This window comes from Syngnathus typhle, linkage group LG21 (assembly GCF_033458585.1).
Source record: "Syngnathus typhle isolate RoL2023-S1 ecotype Sweden linkage group LG21, RoL_Styp_1.0, whole genome shotgun sequence".
Classification (NCBI taxonomy): domain Eukaryota; kingdom Metazoa; phylum Chordata; class Actinopteri; order Syngnathiformes; family Syngnathidae; genus Syngnathus; species Syngnathus typhle.
In genome coordinates, this window is record NC_083758.1 from 1,222,614 (window position 1) to 1,235,729 (window position 13,116).

At 46.2% G+C, this 13,116-nt stretch overlaps 3 non-coding genes across 3 annotated transcripts; all 3 read right to left on the reverse strand.

The window, feature by feature from the left end:
• Positions 1-4,174: 4,174 nt before the first annotated feature.
• On the reverse strand, positions 4,175-4,392 carry LOC133145917 (small nucleolar RNA U3). The gene has a single exon (XR_009711162.1). It is a non-coding gene; the product is annotated as a small nucleolar RNA U3 (small nucleolar RNA).
• A 2,184-nt stretch (positions 4,393-6,576) lies between these two features.
• On the reverse strand, positions 6,577-6,768 carry LOC133145805 (U2 spliceosomal RNA). The gene has a single exon (XR_009711056.1). It is a non-coding gene; the product is annotated as a U2 spliceosomal RNA (small nuclear RNA).
• A 1,990-nt stretch (positions 6,769-8,758) lies between these two features.
• Positions 8,759-8,922, reverse strand: LOC133145801 (U1 spliceosomal RNA). The gene has a single exon (XR_009711052.1). It is a non-coding gene; the product is annotated as a U1 spliceosomal RNA (small nuclear RNA).
• Positions 8,923-13,116: the final 4,194 nt, after the last annotated feature.

Here is a 13,116-nt window from a genome sequence, read left to right on the forward strand (position 1 = left end):
GACTGGCGCGTAGAGCAGCCTTCATGGAGCGGTGGAACCGCTCGCACAGCCCGTTAGCCTGGGGGTGATAAGCGGTGGTGCGGTGCAGCTTGACGCCCAGGCCTCCAGCAACCACATTCCAGATCTCGGAAGTAAACTGTGCACCCCGGTCCGAGGAGAGGTCTGAAGGTGTTCCAAAGCGCGCGACCCATGTGCCAATAAACGCCCGGGCCACGTCAGCAGCCGAGGTTGAGGAGAGGGGGACGGCCTCAGGCCAACGGGTCGTCCTGTCCACCATGGTGAGGAGGTAGGTGAAACCATGGGAAGGGGGGAGCGGGCCCACAAGGTCGATGTTGACGTGGTCGAACCTCCTCTCGGGGACAGTGAACGGCTCCAACGGGGCCTTGGTATGGCGGTGCACCTTCGCACGCTGACAAGCCACACACGAGTCGACCCAGGCCCGCACGTCCCTCTTCAGCCCTTTCCAGACGAACTTCTGAGCCACCAGCCTCACGGACGCTTTTCTGCCAGGATGGGACAGGCCGTGTATCGCCTCAAAGACAGCCCGCTGCCAGCCGGCAGGGACAAGTGGTCTAGGCTGGCCGGTGGAGAGGTCGCACCACAGCCTGACTCCTGAGTCGCCAACCGCGACCACCTCCAGACGCAGCCCAGTGTCAGAGTCTTTGAGCGACTGGATCCCAGGATCTGAGGCTTGGTCAGCACTCATACTTGAGTAGTCGAGCCCCAGCTGAACCGTGTGGACGACCGCTCTAGAGAGGCAATCGGCGACCACGTTGGACTTGCCGGCGATGTGTCGGATATCTGTGGTGTACTCAGAGATAAATGACAGCTGACGCTGCTGGCGGGCGGACCACGGCTCAGCCACCTTGGACATAGAGAACGTGAGGGGCTTGTGGTCGACGAAAACCGTAAACTCACGGCCTTCCAGGATGGAGCGGAAATGGCGGATCGCCAACCAGACGCCGAGTAGCTCCCTGTCGAATGTGCTGTATTTGCGCTCCCTAGGGACCAGCTGGCGGCTGAAAAAGGCGAGCGGTTGCCAGGCGCCACCAACCCACTGCTCAAATACAGCACCAACTGCGTAGTCAGATGCGTCGGTTGTGAGGGCGACCGGGGCTCCAGGCGACGGGTGGACCAACAAGGTGGCCTGGCACAGCGCAGCCTTAGTATCCTCGAAAGCTTCGATCCTCTCGGGGGTCCAGTCGATGTCCTGGTTGGGGGTCTTACCCTTAAGGGCCCCATACAGTGGGTGCATGATGTGGGCCGCCCGGCGTATGAATCGGTGGTAGAACGTAACCATCCCAAGGAACTCCCGTAGCCCCCGGGCCGAACGTGGGCGGGGAAAAGCGGAGACTGCTTCCACCTTTGTCGGCAAGGGGGTGGCCCCATTACTGCCGATGAGATGCCCAAGAAACTGGATCGACGGCACCCCGAAGACGCACTTCGCCGGGTTAATGATCAGGCCATGCTGGTCGAGCCTTGTGAAAAGGGCCCGCAGGTGTGCCGCATGCTCCTCCTCCGAGGAGCTGGCGACGAGGACATCGTCCTAGACATGAAAGGCATGTCCCTAAGTGCAGAGTCCATCAACCGCTGGAAGGACTGGGCCGCGTTTTTCAGGCCGAAGGGCATCCTAAGAAACTCGAAAAGCCCGAAAGGAGTCACCACCACCGTTTTAGGGATGTCAGCAAGGTGCACCGGGACGTGGTGATAACCCCGCACCAGGTCCACTTTGGAGAACAGGTGCTTCCCTGCTAGATGTATCAAAAAGTCCTGAACATGGGGGACCGGGTAGCGGTCGGGCGTGGTGGCATCATTGAGGCGGCGGTAGTCGCCACACGGGCGCCAACCACCATCCGGCTTAGGCACCATGTGGAGTGGGGAGGCCCACGGGCTGTCAGAGCGGCGAACAATGCCAAGGCGTTCCATGCTGGCGAACTCGGCCCGAGCAATTGTCAGTCTCTCCGGGTTGAGCGGCAAAAGTGGGCCGTGTAAGGCTGGGGAACTCTCCGAGGAGTTTCTGGTACATGTCGCCCTCGGAGAGCGAACTGGAGAGACCCACATAATTCCCCTCATCGCGGACACATGCGAAGGAGGAGAAGGTTAACGCGTCCACCAGGCGGCCGTTCTTAACATCCACGAGCAGTCCGTGGGCGCACAAAAAATCTGCGCCAAGCAGGGGGAAGGAGATGTCGGCAGTGACAAAGTCCCATGTGAAACACTGACCCCCGAAACATATGTCCACAGTCCTTGTGCCATACGTCCTGATGGGGGTGTCGTTGGCGGATGTTAAGGGCGGGCCGTGCAACCCTCCAGCAGCGTCGTCCACTGTAGCCGGCAGGACGCTTCTCTGGGCGCCGGTGTCACAGAGGAATCTGCGACCAGAGAGGGAGTCCTCAACGAACAGCAGCCGGTTCTTTTTGCCTGCGGTCACGGCCACTACTGAGCGCAGGCTTTGGCGTTTCCCGTCGTGTCGAAGTTGCAAGGGGAGCGGCACCTTTTAGCCTTGGCGCCAAAACGTGCATGGAAGTAGCACAAACCTGTGCTGGTGCGGCTGTCAGTTGCAGCGCGTCCTCTGCCAGGGGCAACGCCAGCGCTCGGGGACGTGTAGCTGCGTGTTGGGGCCAGCACACCAGGGGCGAAACGCTGGGTGGCCAAGTAGAAACGGTCCGCTTCCTCCGAAAGAGCACGCGGCTCCGTAATGGTCGTATTTGCGAGGGCCGTTTGGACGTGCGGCGGCATATGTCGCAGAAACAGTTCAATGAAAAGAAAATTCGGCTCTTCCCCACCCAGCAGGTTTAACATCATCTCCATGTGTTCAGAGGGTTTGCTGTCCCCCATGCCTTGAATAGCAAGCAGGCGCCGGGCTCGTTCGGATCGCGACAGTTCAAAAATCCTGAGGAGATAAGCCTTGAGCCCTGCATATTTATCCTGGGCCGGAGGGGAAGTGATGAAACTTACAGCTCTGGCTGCGGTGGAGCTTCCGAGTGCCGAGACAACGTGGTAGTAGCATGTGGCGTCATCCGTAATTCCCCGGAGGGCGAACTGAGCCTCCGCCTGTGCGAACCATGCACGTTGCTGCAGAAGTCTCCCAAAACTCAGGCAGCCTAAGGACGGCGGAATGCGCCATGCCGTCTCGCTCGGTATTCTGTTCAGTCCCGGAATCCTCAGCGGGACTGATGTCAGGGTCACCAGTGTGGTGTGCAAGGACTGGAGTCGGAGGCGGAGTGATAAATGACGGTGCCAACGGCAGTTGTTTTAATGACATTTATAATTAGCTTCTCTCAACCACGGGCCGACTCTTTTCCCTTCGAGATCCTAACACACACTCCTCAAACAGGAAACTCCCACACGTGTAAAACATCCCACCGGAACTCGGCAACGTGAACTTAGGTTCCGGGTGAATTATGTCAACCCACTACAAGACTACCAATTCAAGTTACGGTTTAAATATATCGACTCACACTAATGCTTCTTTTCCTGCGCATCACGTGATTCCCGTTTCTTTTTGTGGTCAGGTGCGGAAGTCAACGCTGCTGCCATCTAGCGGTGTAACGGCATATACGCTTTAACAAATAATAATCACTCGCAGGGCACACAGAGACGAAAAACCGTCCGCACTCGCACCTACAGGCAATTTGGAGCGCTCAATGGGCCTATCATGCATGTTTGGGGGAAATGGAAGGAAACCAGAGTGGAGAACGTGCACAATGCAAACAAACAGGTCAGGGAGTTGGAACCTGTTGGACTCACAACGACACGTTTAGAGTGTAAACGTTTCCATAGAATTGCCAAACACCAAATACTTGTTCGAACTATACATCTTAGTTGAGTGTTAAGGCCTCCTAAATTTAGCAAATATATGAAGATCTATTTTTATTAAAAGGAAATGGTTGCTAGTGTGACACCGCCTGTTACTTTGGTGAGACCAGCAATGGGGTGGCCCGTTTGGACAAGCCGAAATCAGTTAAAGTTAATTCAGATTTGTGTCGAAGTTGTAAAGATTTAAGCCGTGTAAATGAATACAGCCATAAGTACTTCAGTACAAAAGTACTTCAGAAATACATAACAGGCTTTTGTTAGTTGAACTAATACGACGATACTGTTAATCGACTGAGTTGAATATCAGGAGTACGCCACTACATTAGCTTAATTTTTGTTTAACCAATTTCAAAGAACTACTCTGATCATGTCCCTCCCCTCAATGCTCCACTAGGACGCATAGAACGCTCATCAAAAGTGGAGAATCTATGATATAAACATCATTATTCTCCGCTAGCTTCACGCTCAGGAAGGAACATCAATTCTCATCATCGTAGTTGGCGAGACCGTTCACTTTAGAAACACATATCTCAAGTTAATAACTATAGAAATGATCCCTGAAAGTATAGTCTTAATTCATCAACGAGGGGCGGCGGGAAGTCATCTGCGAGTGTACCATTTTTACCCAGAGGGCAACCACGACTAGTAAAGGACTATGTTTAGATTGTAGGGGTGTAACGATACATCGATACACATCGAATAATCGATATTATGCTCTACGATTTATTGGCATCGATGCTAAAGGTAAATAACAATTCATACGCAAAATAAACAAGGTACTGCAAACTCTTTATTTAGGAAATTACAAGAGTATTGTAGTATACAAATTCCTTACTTTAACACTGAACTTTGATGTCGTGTTTTTTTTTTAAATGTGCGGCGAGATTTGTGCTCCCTGAATATTTGATCACCGCATGGCAGGATTTACAAACTGCACGTGTCTTGGCCGTTGAGCCATCTTTTCTTTGGAATCCAAAGTGCTTCCAAACGAATGACTTGAAGCCTAAAGGGGAGCAAATTTCCTCGTCTTTTTGGACACTAGCCATAGGAGCAGCCCAGGAGCCGCGTACTAGTTGTCCCCTCCCCTTTCACGTGCGTGATCTGCTCACAACACAACAACGCCGGGCGCACTGCTCCCGAAAAGAGGAAGCAAGCAACTATGAACTGGATTTCAAAATTAAGTCGCGTCTAATGTCCGAGGTCAAACACGGCGATATAAATCGATGTTTACCTTTAGCATCGATGCCAATAAATCGCAGAGCATTATATCGATTAATCGATGTGTATCGATGTATCGTTACACCCCTAGTTAGTAGGCGTGCTGGAGCCTATCACATAGGGATGGGCGGATCGATACAAAAGTATCGATATATCGATCCAGGCTGCTCATTTTTGAGTATCGATCTCCCTAGCTAAAATATCGATACTTACAATTATTTAATTATATTTTTCCTCATTTTTTTCTGCTCCAATTTGACGACTTGCACTCATGCTAGCACTACTTTTCCTTCCGCCTGCTGCACCGGCGTGTCCTGCTCTGCTTTGCTCCCGCCCCCTTTTCTCACAAGCCAAGCCCTCTTCCTCCGCCTCCCGTTCCAATCCAAACAAACACAAACAAGCATGGCCACGGCGGCGGCCCAGTCCGAACGCAAGAGAAGTCTGGTTTGGGGATATTATATTTTACTTAATAACAACGAGGCAAAATGTGAAATATGTCACAAAACAATTAAATATTGTGGCAACACCACAAACTTGACAAAACATTTAAGCAAAATTCACCCCACAGTTCATGAAGAGCTGCAGTTGAAACGTGCCGCAGACACTAAGGCAGCGACGGAAACCCCTGCAGCCACACCGAGGCTAAGGTATCAAAGTACCTTAGAAGCAGCGTTTCAGAAAGGCAAGACATATCCAGGTATCAGGTGCTAACCAAAAATTGTAAGCATTTGTGGTTGATGTGCTATTTGAAGCAATAATTACTACGCTTTAGTCAGTCATTTATAAATAAAGTTTTCCCCTTTTCAATTTGTGGTCGAACGCCATACGTTTTATTTGTAACTCCACTTCCTATAAACAACACTAAAGTATTACAATATTAAATGTAAGTATCCAGTGGCTTTACAAATTGATAGTTTTGCTGCTCATGACGATTAAGCCCTGCATCTCTGTTGGTACCATGTCTCTTTTTAGATTATACTAAAAGACAAAACGTTTTCCCAACAACAGAGAGAGAGAGAGAGAGAGAGAGAGAGAAAAGTAAAGAATAGCTCCTTTTTATTAAAGTTATACTATTAATATGCATATTCCACTAATGCACTAATGTCTAAAAAGGTTAATAATTCACGTGACGTAATACTTTTTTCTACAAAATTCAATAGATGACTCTCCAAGAGCAAGAATGCCACTGCATTTAAATCGTTTTTTGGAAGGGAAATTACACTTCCGGTATCGATATCGGATCGAATATCGGGTATTTTGGGTAGGAAATACTTGGTATCGGATCGATTCCAAAATCATTGGTATCACCCATCCCCACTGGACATCATAAACTGGTGGCCAGCCAATCGTAGGGCCGATATGTTTTCTATTTTGTTGTAAAGAATAGAATTCTTCTGCTATTCACATTTAGATAAAGGTCATGAACTTGATTGAATCAAACCCTTTCAAGACGTTATTGACTTTCTGCTTTATCCTGTGAGAATGAAGCAGACCGATTCTAATGGCTTCCTGACTTAATGATCCTTTATTTGACCAGCAGAGGGGTGCACCGTTCCTGGAAGTACTGCAATACCAGGTCGATGCGTGGAGTGGACGGAGCAAGCCCCTAATTCCATCTCCCGGTTCCAGAAATCAATTTAATATATGGTCCCCGGATAGGGGACGTATCAGATATTAAACTGATAAGAACAGATACTTCACTTGATATTAGCCAAAAGGCCGAGAAGCGATAACCTAAAGTTGGTCTGAGAAAACTACTTAAATAAAGAGACTACCAATTCAAGTTACGGTTTAAATATATTGAGTCATACTAATGCCACGTACCGACCACCGTAACAAACCTCAACTCTTAACAGTTTGGAATGATAATGCGTCACCGGGCTGTTTTCAACCTGTGCATCGGTTGCAGATTTTCGTGTGTTCGTGGAGGTTTAGTGTCACGTGGTTCACGTTGACCCAATAGAATAACGATGAACTGAGCTCCTGATGGGAATAGCTTTTAATGACCAACAAAACGAATTGGTCATTCGCCAAAAACAATCGGATCTTTTGATACATTTCGGGACCGAAGGCAAGATAGCTGTTTGACGAACATTTTGACGGGAAAAAAAACACGCAGCAAAAAAACACGCGGCCCACTTCGCCAAACTACTTCCTGTTTCCTGCTGTGGCAATTTACATTAACCCTCAAACGCCACCATCGCAGTGGAGGTGAATCGCATTCCAATCCACGCCAGCATTTCTTAACACTCATTTGAGGAAATTACGATCGTCTTTTGTTTCCCGATTTGTGTTGAATAAAAATCTGAAATTACACATTTGAAAATAACACACGGAAATCGGATCATTTCCATTTCTCTCATACCAAAAGTACACGGACCAAGACATACATCTGTTTATACGTTCAAAACTCACACTCAAAATAGTTGCCCAATCGATAGGTGACGCTGTTTGAAATATCAGGTATCCATAATCCTGTGCGCCAACAATGTTTCAAGGAAAAAACACATTGATGAACACAAAATACTCGTTTAAACTGTCTATTTAGGTTGAGTCCTTCTAAATGTAGTAAATCTATGAACGTCTATTGTTTGTATTAGAAGGAATGGTTGCTGCAAATTCACCGATCGCCTTTTACTAAAGATTTCCGTAGGGAGGAACAATGAGAGTTCATCTCAATTTTTTGATGCTCTGCGAAAGCGGAGCCACCTATACTTGTCAATGGGAAATAGTTAGTAGTCCTGCCTTGTAGTTATTAATTCTGCTAAAGTTTACAGACCAAATTGGTTAAGCTTTAGGGACAGCTTTTGGTGACATCCACCCATTCAAATATAAAACTATTGATTATGCATTGAGCAATAAATTAATATATTTTCCACAAATTATACTATATGTAAGGAACAATAATAGGAGCCATTTAGCTATTAAAGTATTAATATAAAAATACCCTCGTAAATACCCATAAACTGATGCTTTGCTTCTCTTTCTACTGCCTCCACGCCTTTGTTCACCTCCTTTTTCTTAGAGTTGCCATCTAGTGGTGGTGGCAGCATAAGAAATGAAGTGAAAACATACCCATCATGCATTGCCTCTTTTCACCTGAGAACCATATGAATTTGTATTTATAGAAAATCTCCAACAGTACCGCAGAAAGATATATATTTCTTTTTCTGAGCAAGTTTAGAAAATGACATTCTCTTAAAAATTTGAGAACAAGGATTGTACTAAAAATTTCTGGCACAATTTTTGATTTAAAGAAAGACATTTTGATCATATTTTTTCGTATATCCTTGCTGCCAGCCGCCATGAACTTGAATCAATGACGTCATTGACCCTCTGCTTTATCCTGTGAGAATGAAGCTAACGGACTGTGATGTAAACTACTCTTGATTTGACCAGTAGAGTAGGGGGTGCAAAAATCAGTTGTATGTCTGGGTCCACGTACCTTTTGGCCATTAGTTTTTCTTTATAGTGTAGGTAAATGGAGAACGGGAAATGATCCGTGGGGCTATTCCAGAAAGCAGGTTATATGAAAGTTATATCATATACGTTCGTATCAATAACGGGTCGGGAACGTAGTAATTACATTTTATTTTGCAATTACTAATTTGTTGAATGAAGTTCGGCAAGTAGGTGCACAGTTGCAGAGCACAGCTTGCTCAGTATGTGGCGACCATGAAATTTGGCTTCGTGTGAGGGATTTTGTATTGTACAGGAGAATCAGGGGAGAGCGCGAACGCAGTCCCCCACTACCAAAAATTGTGCAGTCGAGATTCCCACATTTGGGGAATTCGCAGGGGTCAGCACAACCGGAGTGCAATGGCTGAGCCTCACCCTGGGTGAACCACCTTCTTGATCATGGTATCTCCCCTGCCAGGTAAGTATGAGTTGTATACGTCGCCGGGGCCGACGTTTTCACCGCGCACACCATCTACAGTCAGAGGCTAATTTGGTACAAAAGTGTGAGCACACGTATTCAGTGGATGAGACAGCATTCGTAGAACTGTTAACATAGTACACCTTTAGTCATTCAAAACCAAAACATTTTAAATTAAGTAAAAAATAGATTCAGAAACATGACCATCATGCCTTGCTTCTTTTTCTACTGCCTCTACGTCTTTGTTCACCTCCTTTTTCCTAGAGTCGCCGTCTAGTGGTGATGCCAGCAACTATAATAAACCGATAAATGAAGTCAAAACATGCCCATCATGCAGTGCCTCTTTTCTCCTGAGAACCCTAAAACGGTATGAATTTGTATTTATTGAAAATCTCCAACATTACCGCAGAAAAATATATATACTTCTTTTTCTGAACGAGTTTTGAAAATGACATTTTCTTAACATTTGGAGAACAAGAATTGTACTAAAAGATCCTGGAACAATGATAGGAAAATCTCAAGCAAAAAAATACATTTTGACCATATTTTAGAACAGTTACGTAAATTCTTGCTGCCGCCTAAGATGAACCGTCATGAACTGTCATGTACTGATATTGTACTGTGGGCCTACGTGATGACGTAGTGAAGGAGTGACGTTCAGGGAAATGAATATGCAGACAGAGCGGCAAGTTGATGGCCCTCTGTTTCATGAATAAAAGTGATTAAAGACATCGGTTCGGGTCCTGATTCAGAGTGCATTACCTAATAAAGATATAAGGTGAGCACACAACAATGGCGACGAGGATGACGTCCACCTTCTAAGGAAGAGGAGATAACGACGACGATTTTCGTGAGCAAGTTTAAGTTTGAGCTAACATGGCTAAGTCGGAGCTACAACCGTTTGCTTGCTGCACTGATCCAGCTACTCTCGGGCCAAGATGGACACGATGGCTAACATCTTTCGAGTTGTATGCTGACGGTAAAGGACTGATAATGAACGAGGATACGACCAATGCTACTAAACAAAGAAGACGCGCTCTACTTTTGCATTTGGCGGGCCAGGACGTGCAGGATGTTTTCTTCACTTTACCAAACATGGGTGAGGTGACCGACTGCGCGGCAGCAGTAAGGACACTTGACTCCTACTTTGTTCCCCAAGTGAATGCAGCTTACGCGCGCCAATTCTTCCACAAGTTGTTCCAAAATCAGGGAGAAACGGTGCAACAGTTTGGTACACGTTTACGTCAGGCTGCGAAGGACTGTGACTTTCAAGGAGACAAGGACAATCAAATTAGAGACGCTATCCTGAGCAGATGCTGTTCTGGATACGTGAAGAGAAAGCTTCTCGAGGATGGACCTGGTTTGACTTTGGCTCGCACGTTGGAGTTGGCATCGCAATGTGAGCGAGTGGAAGAGCAACTAGCAGCAATGAATGGGAGCAGTATCAAGAAAGAGGGGGAAACGATCAGTCGTATCACAACGAAAAAAGGAAAGTTCACAAGGCCAAAAGGTAAATTGAAGAATTGTGATGACAATAAAGCAGAGAAGCAGTGCTACAGGTGTGGCTACACTGACCACATGGGTAAGGATCCCAAATGCCCAGCACGTGGACAAACATGTCATAAATGCAACGGTAAGGACCATTTCTCAAAAATGTGTCGTACCAAAGGACAAAAGAAGCAAAACGTTAATGCTGTAGAGACTGTGCACAATGACTATGCATTTATGGTGAAAGACTGTGAAATGCCTGAAAGACTAATATTTTGTGTAGGGGGAGTTGAGTTAAAAATGTTAGTAGATTCTGGGGCAACGAGTAATGTCATGGGAGAAAATGTTTGGGAGAAGCTAAAAGCTGAAAACATAAAATGTGAATCATATGTGCCCAAAGAGCAGAGAAATATGTATGCATATTCCTCAACCCAGACACTATCTGTCAAAGGTGCTTTCAAATGTGTAATCGAGATAGGTGACAGGACTGAAGAAGCTGAATTCATTGTGATTAGAGGTAATGGTGAACCACTCCTTGGTAAAATGACAGCTATTAAGCTTGGAGTACTAAAAATAGGGGAAAACGTTGCAGCAATCACAGATGTTAAAAGTATTCTGCAACAACAGTATTCAAATGTGTTCAAAGGAGTAGGTAAATTAAACACCAAACAAATCTCACTGTACATAGACCCAAATGTGAAACCAGTCGCTCAACCACTGAGACGGATACCCTATCATTTGAGGGATGCAGTCGAGAAGAAAATCAAGGAACTGATGGACATGGACATTGTGGAGAAGGTTGAAGGTCCTACTCCCTGGGTAAATCCGGTAGTGATTCTCCCAAAGAAACATGACAAAGACCTTAGGATGTGTTTAGACATGAGAAAAGCTAATGAGGGTATTGTGAGGGAGAGATACCCCCATCCCTACAGTGGATGAAATATTGCAAGGTCTGAATGGTTCTGCAATATTCAGTAAGCTTGATCTCAAATGGGGCTACCATCAGTTAGAGCTAACCCCAGAGTCCAGAGAAATAACAACGTTTGCTGTGCATAATGGTGTTTACAGGTACAAAAGACTGATATTTGGAGTCTCGTCCGCTAGTGAGCAATACCAGCACGAGATAGCCAATGCACTAGCAGGCATCGAGGGTGTGGAGAACATCTCAGATGACGTGATCATCCACGCTCCAGACCAGGTGACACATGACGAGCGCCTGCACGCAGTCATGAAAAGACTTTCAGAATGCGGATTAACACTGAATGTGGAAAAATGCCAATTTAACATGGACAGACTTGTTTTCATGGGCATATTGTTGACCCAGAAATGCATTGGACCAACTGAGGAGAGAGTGAGAGCTGTTAAGGATGCCAGAGAACCAAAAACGGCAGCTGAAGTGAGAAGTTTCCTAGGACTGGTAGGATTCAGCAGTAGATTTATACCCCAGTTTGCAACGCTCTCTGAACCACTGAGGAGATTGACCAGGAAAGAGACTACATTTGTGTTTGGACCAGAACAAAAACGAGCATTTCAGACTTTAAAGACTGAACTAGCCGGGGCAGGTACTTTAGCTTATTTTGACAAAGAGGCTCCTACCAGAATAATCGCAGATGCAAGTCCTGTAGGGTTAGGCGCAGTGCTTGTACAAAAACAAGATTCTGAGGAGGTACCAGTGTGCTACGTTAGTCGTAGTCTGACAGATTGTAAAAGCAGATACTCACAAACAGAAAGGGAGGCCCTAGCATTAGTTTGGGCATGCGAAAGGCTACATCCATATGTGTACGGACATAGGTTTGACTTAATCACAGAGCACAAGCCATTAGAAGTCGTATACAGTAAAAGATCCAAACCATGTGCTCGTATAGAGCGATGGGTCCTCAGACTTCAACCTTATGACTTTCGGGTGGTGCACATTGCAGGAAAACAAAATATTGCTGATTCTTTATCTAGGTTGTTGTCAGACACAGGGACAAAAGGAATACATGAACATGAATCTGAAGAGTATGTGAGATTCATTGCAGTTAATGCAACACCAAAGGCGCTTACCACACGAGAGGTAGAAGAAGCCTCTGCTGTAGATCCAGAGCTGACGGAGGTGCGAAATGCAATTGAAATTGGACACTTCGAAAAATGTAAACAATATGCACCCATTGTAAATGAACTCTGTGTGATTGGATACATTGTGTTACGTGGAAGCCGCATAGTTTTACCAGAAAAACTCAGAGCAAAAGCACTTGCATTAGCTCATGAAGGACACTTAGGAATTGTAGGGACAAAACAACATCTCAGAACAAAAGTGTGGTGGCCTGGCATGGATAAGGCAGCGGAAAAATACTGTAAAGCTTGTCATGGATGTCAAATAGTGGCCAGACCAGATCCACCTGAGCCTTTGAGGAACACAATCTTACCAGATCGACCATGGCAAGACGTGGCTGTAGATCTGTTAGGACCACTACCAAACAATCAGTCTATATTTGTTTTAGTAGATTATTACAGTCGCTACTATGAGTATGAAATAATGACGTCTACAACCACGGACAGAGTTATTGACTGAATTGAGGACATTTTCAGTAGGCATGGACTACCAGTGACGATCAAATCGGACAATGGACCACAGTTCAAATCTGACTTCTTCAGGGAATACTGTGAAACAAATGGAATCAAACATGTGAGAACACCACCAAAATGGGCACAAGCCAATGGAGAAGTGGAAC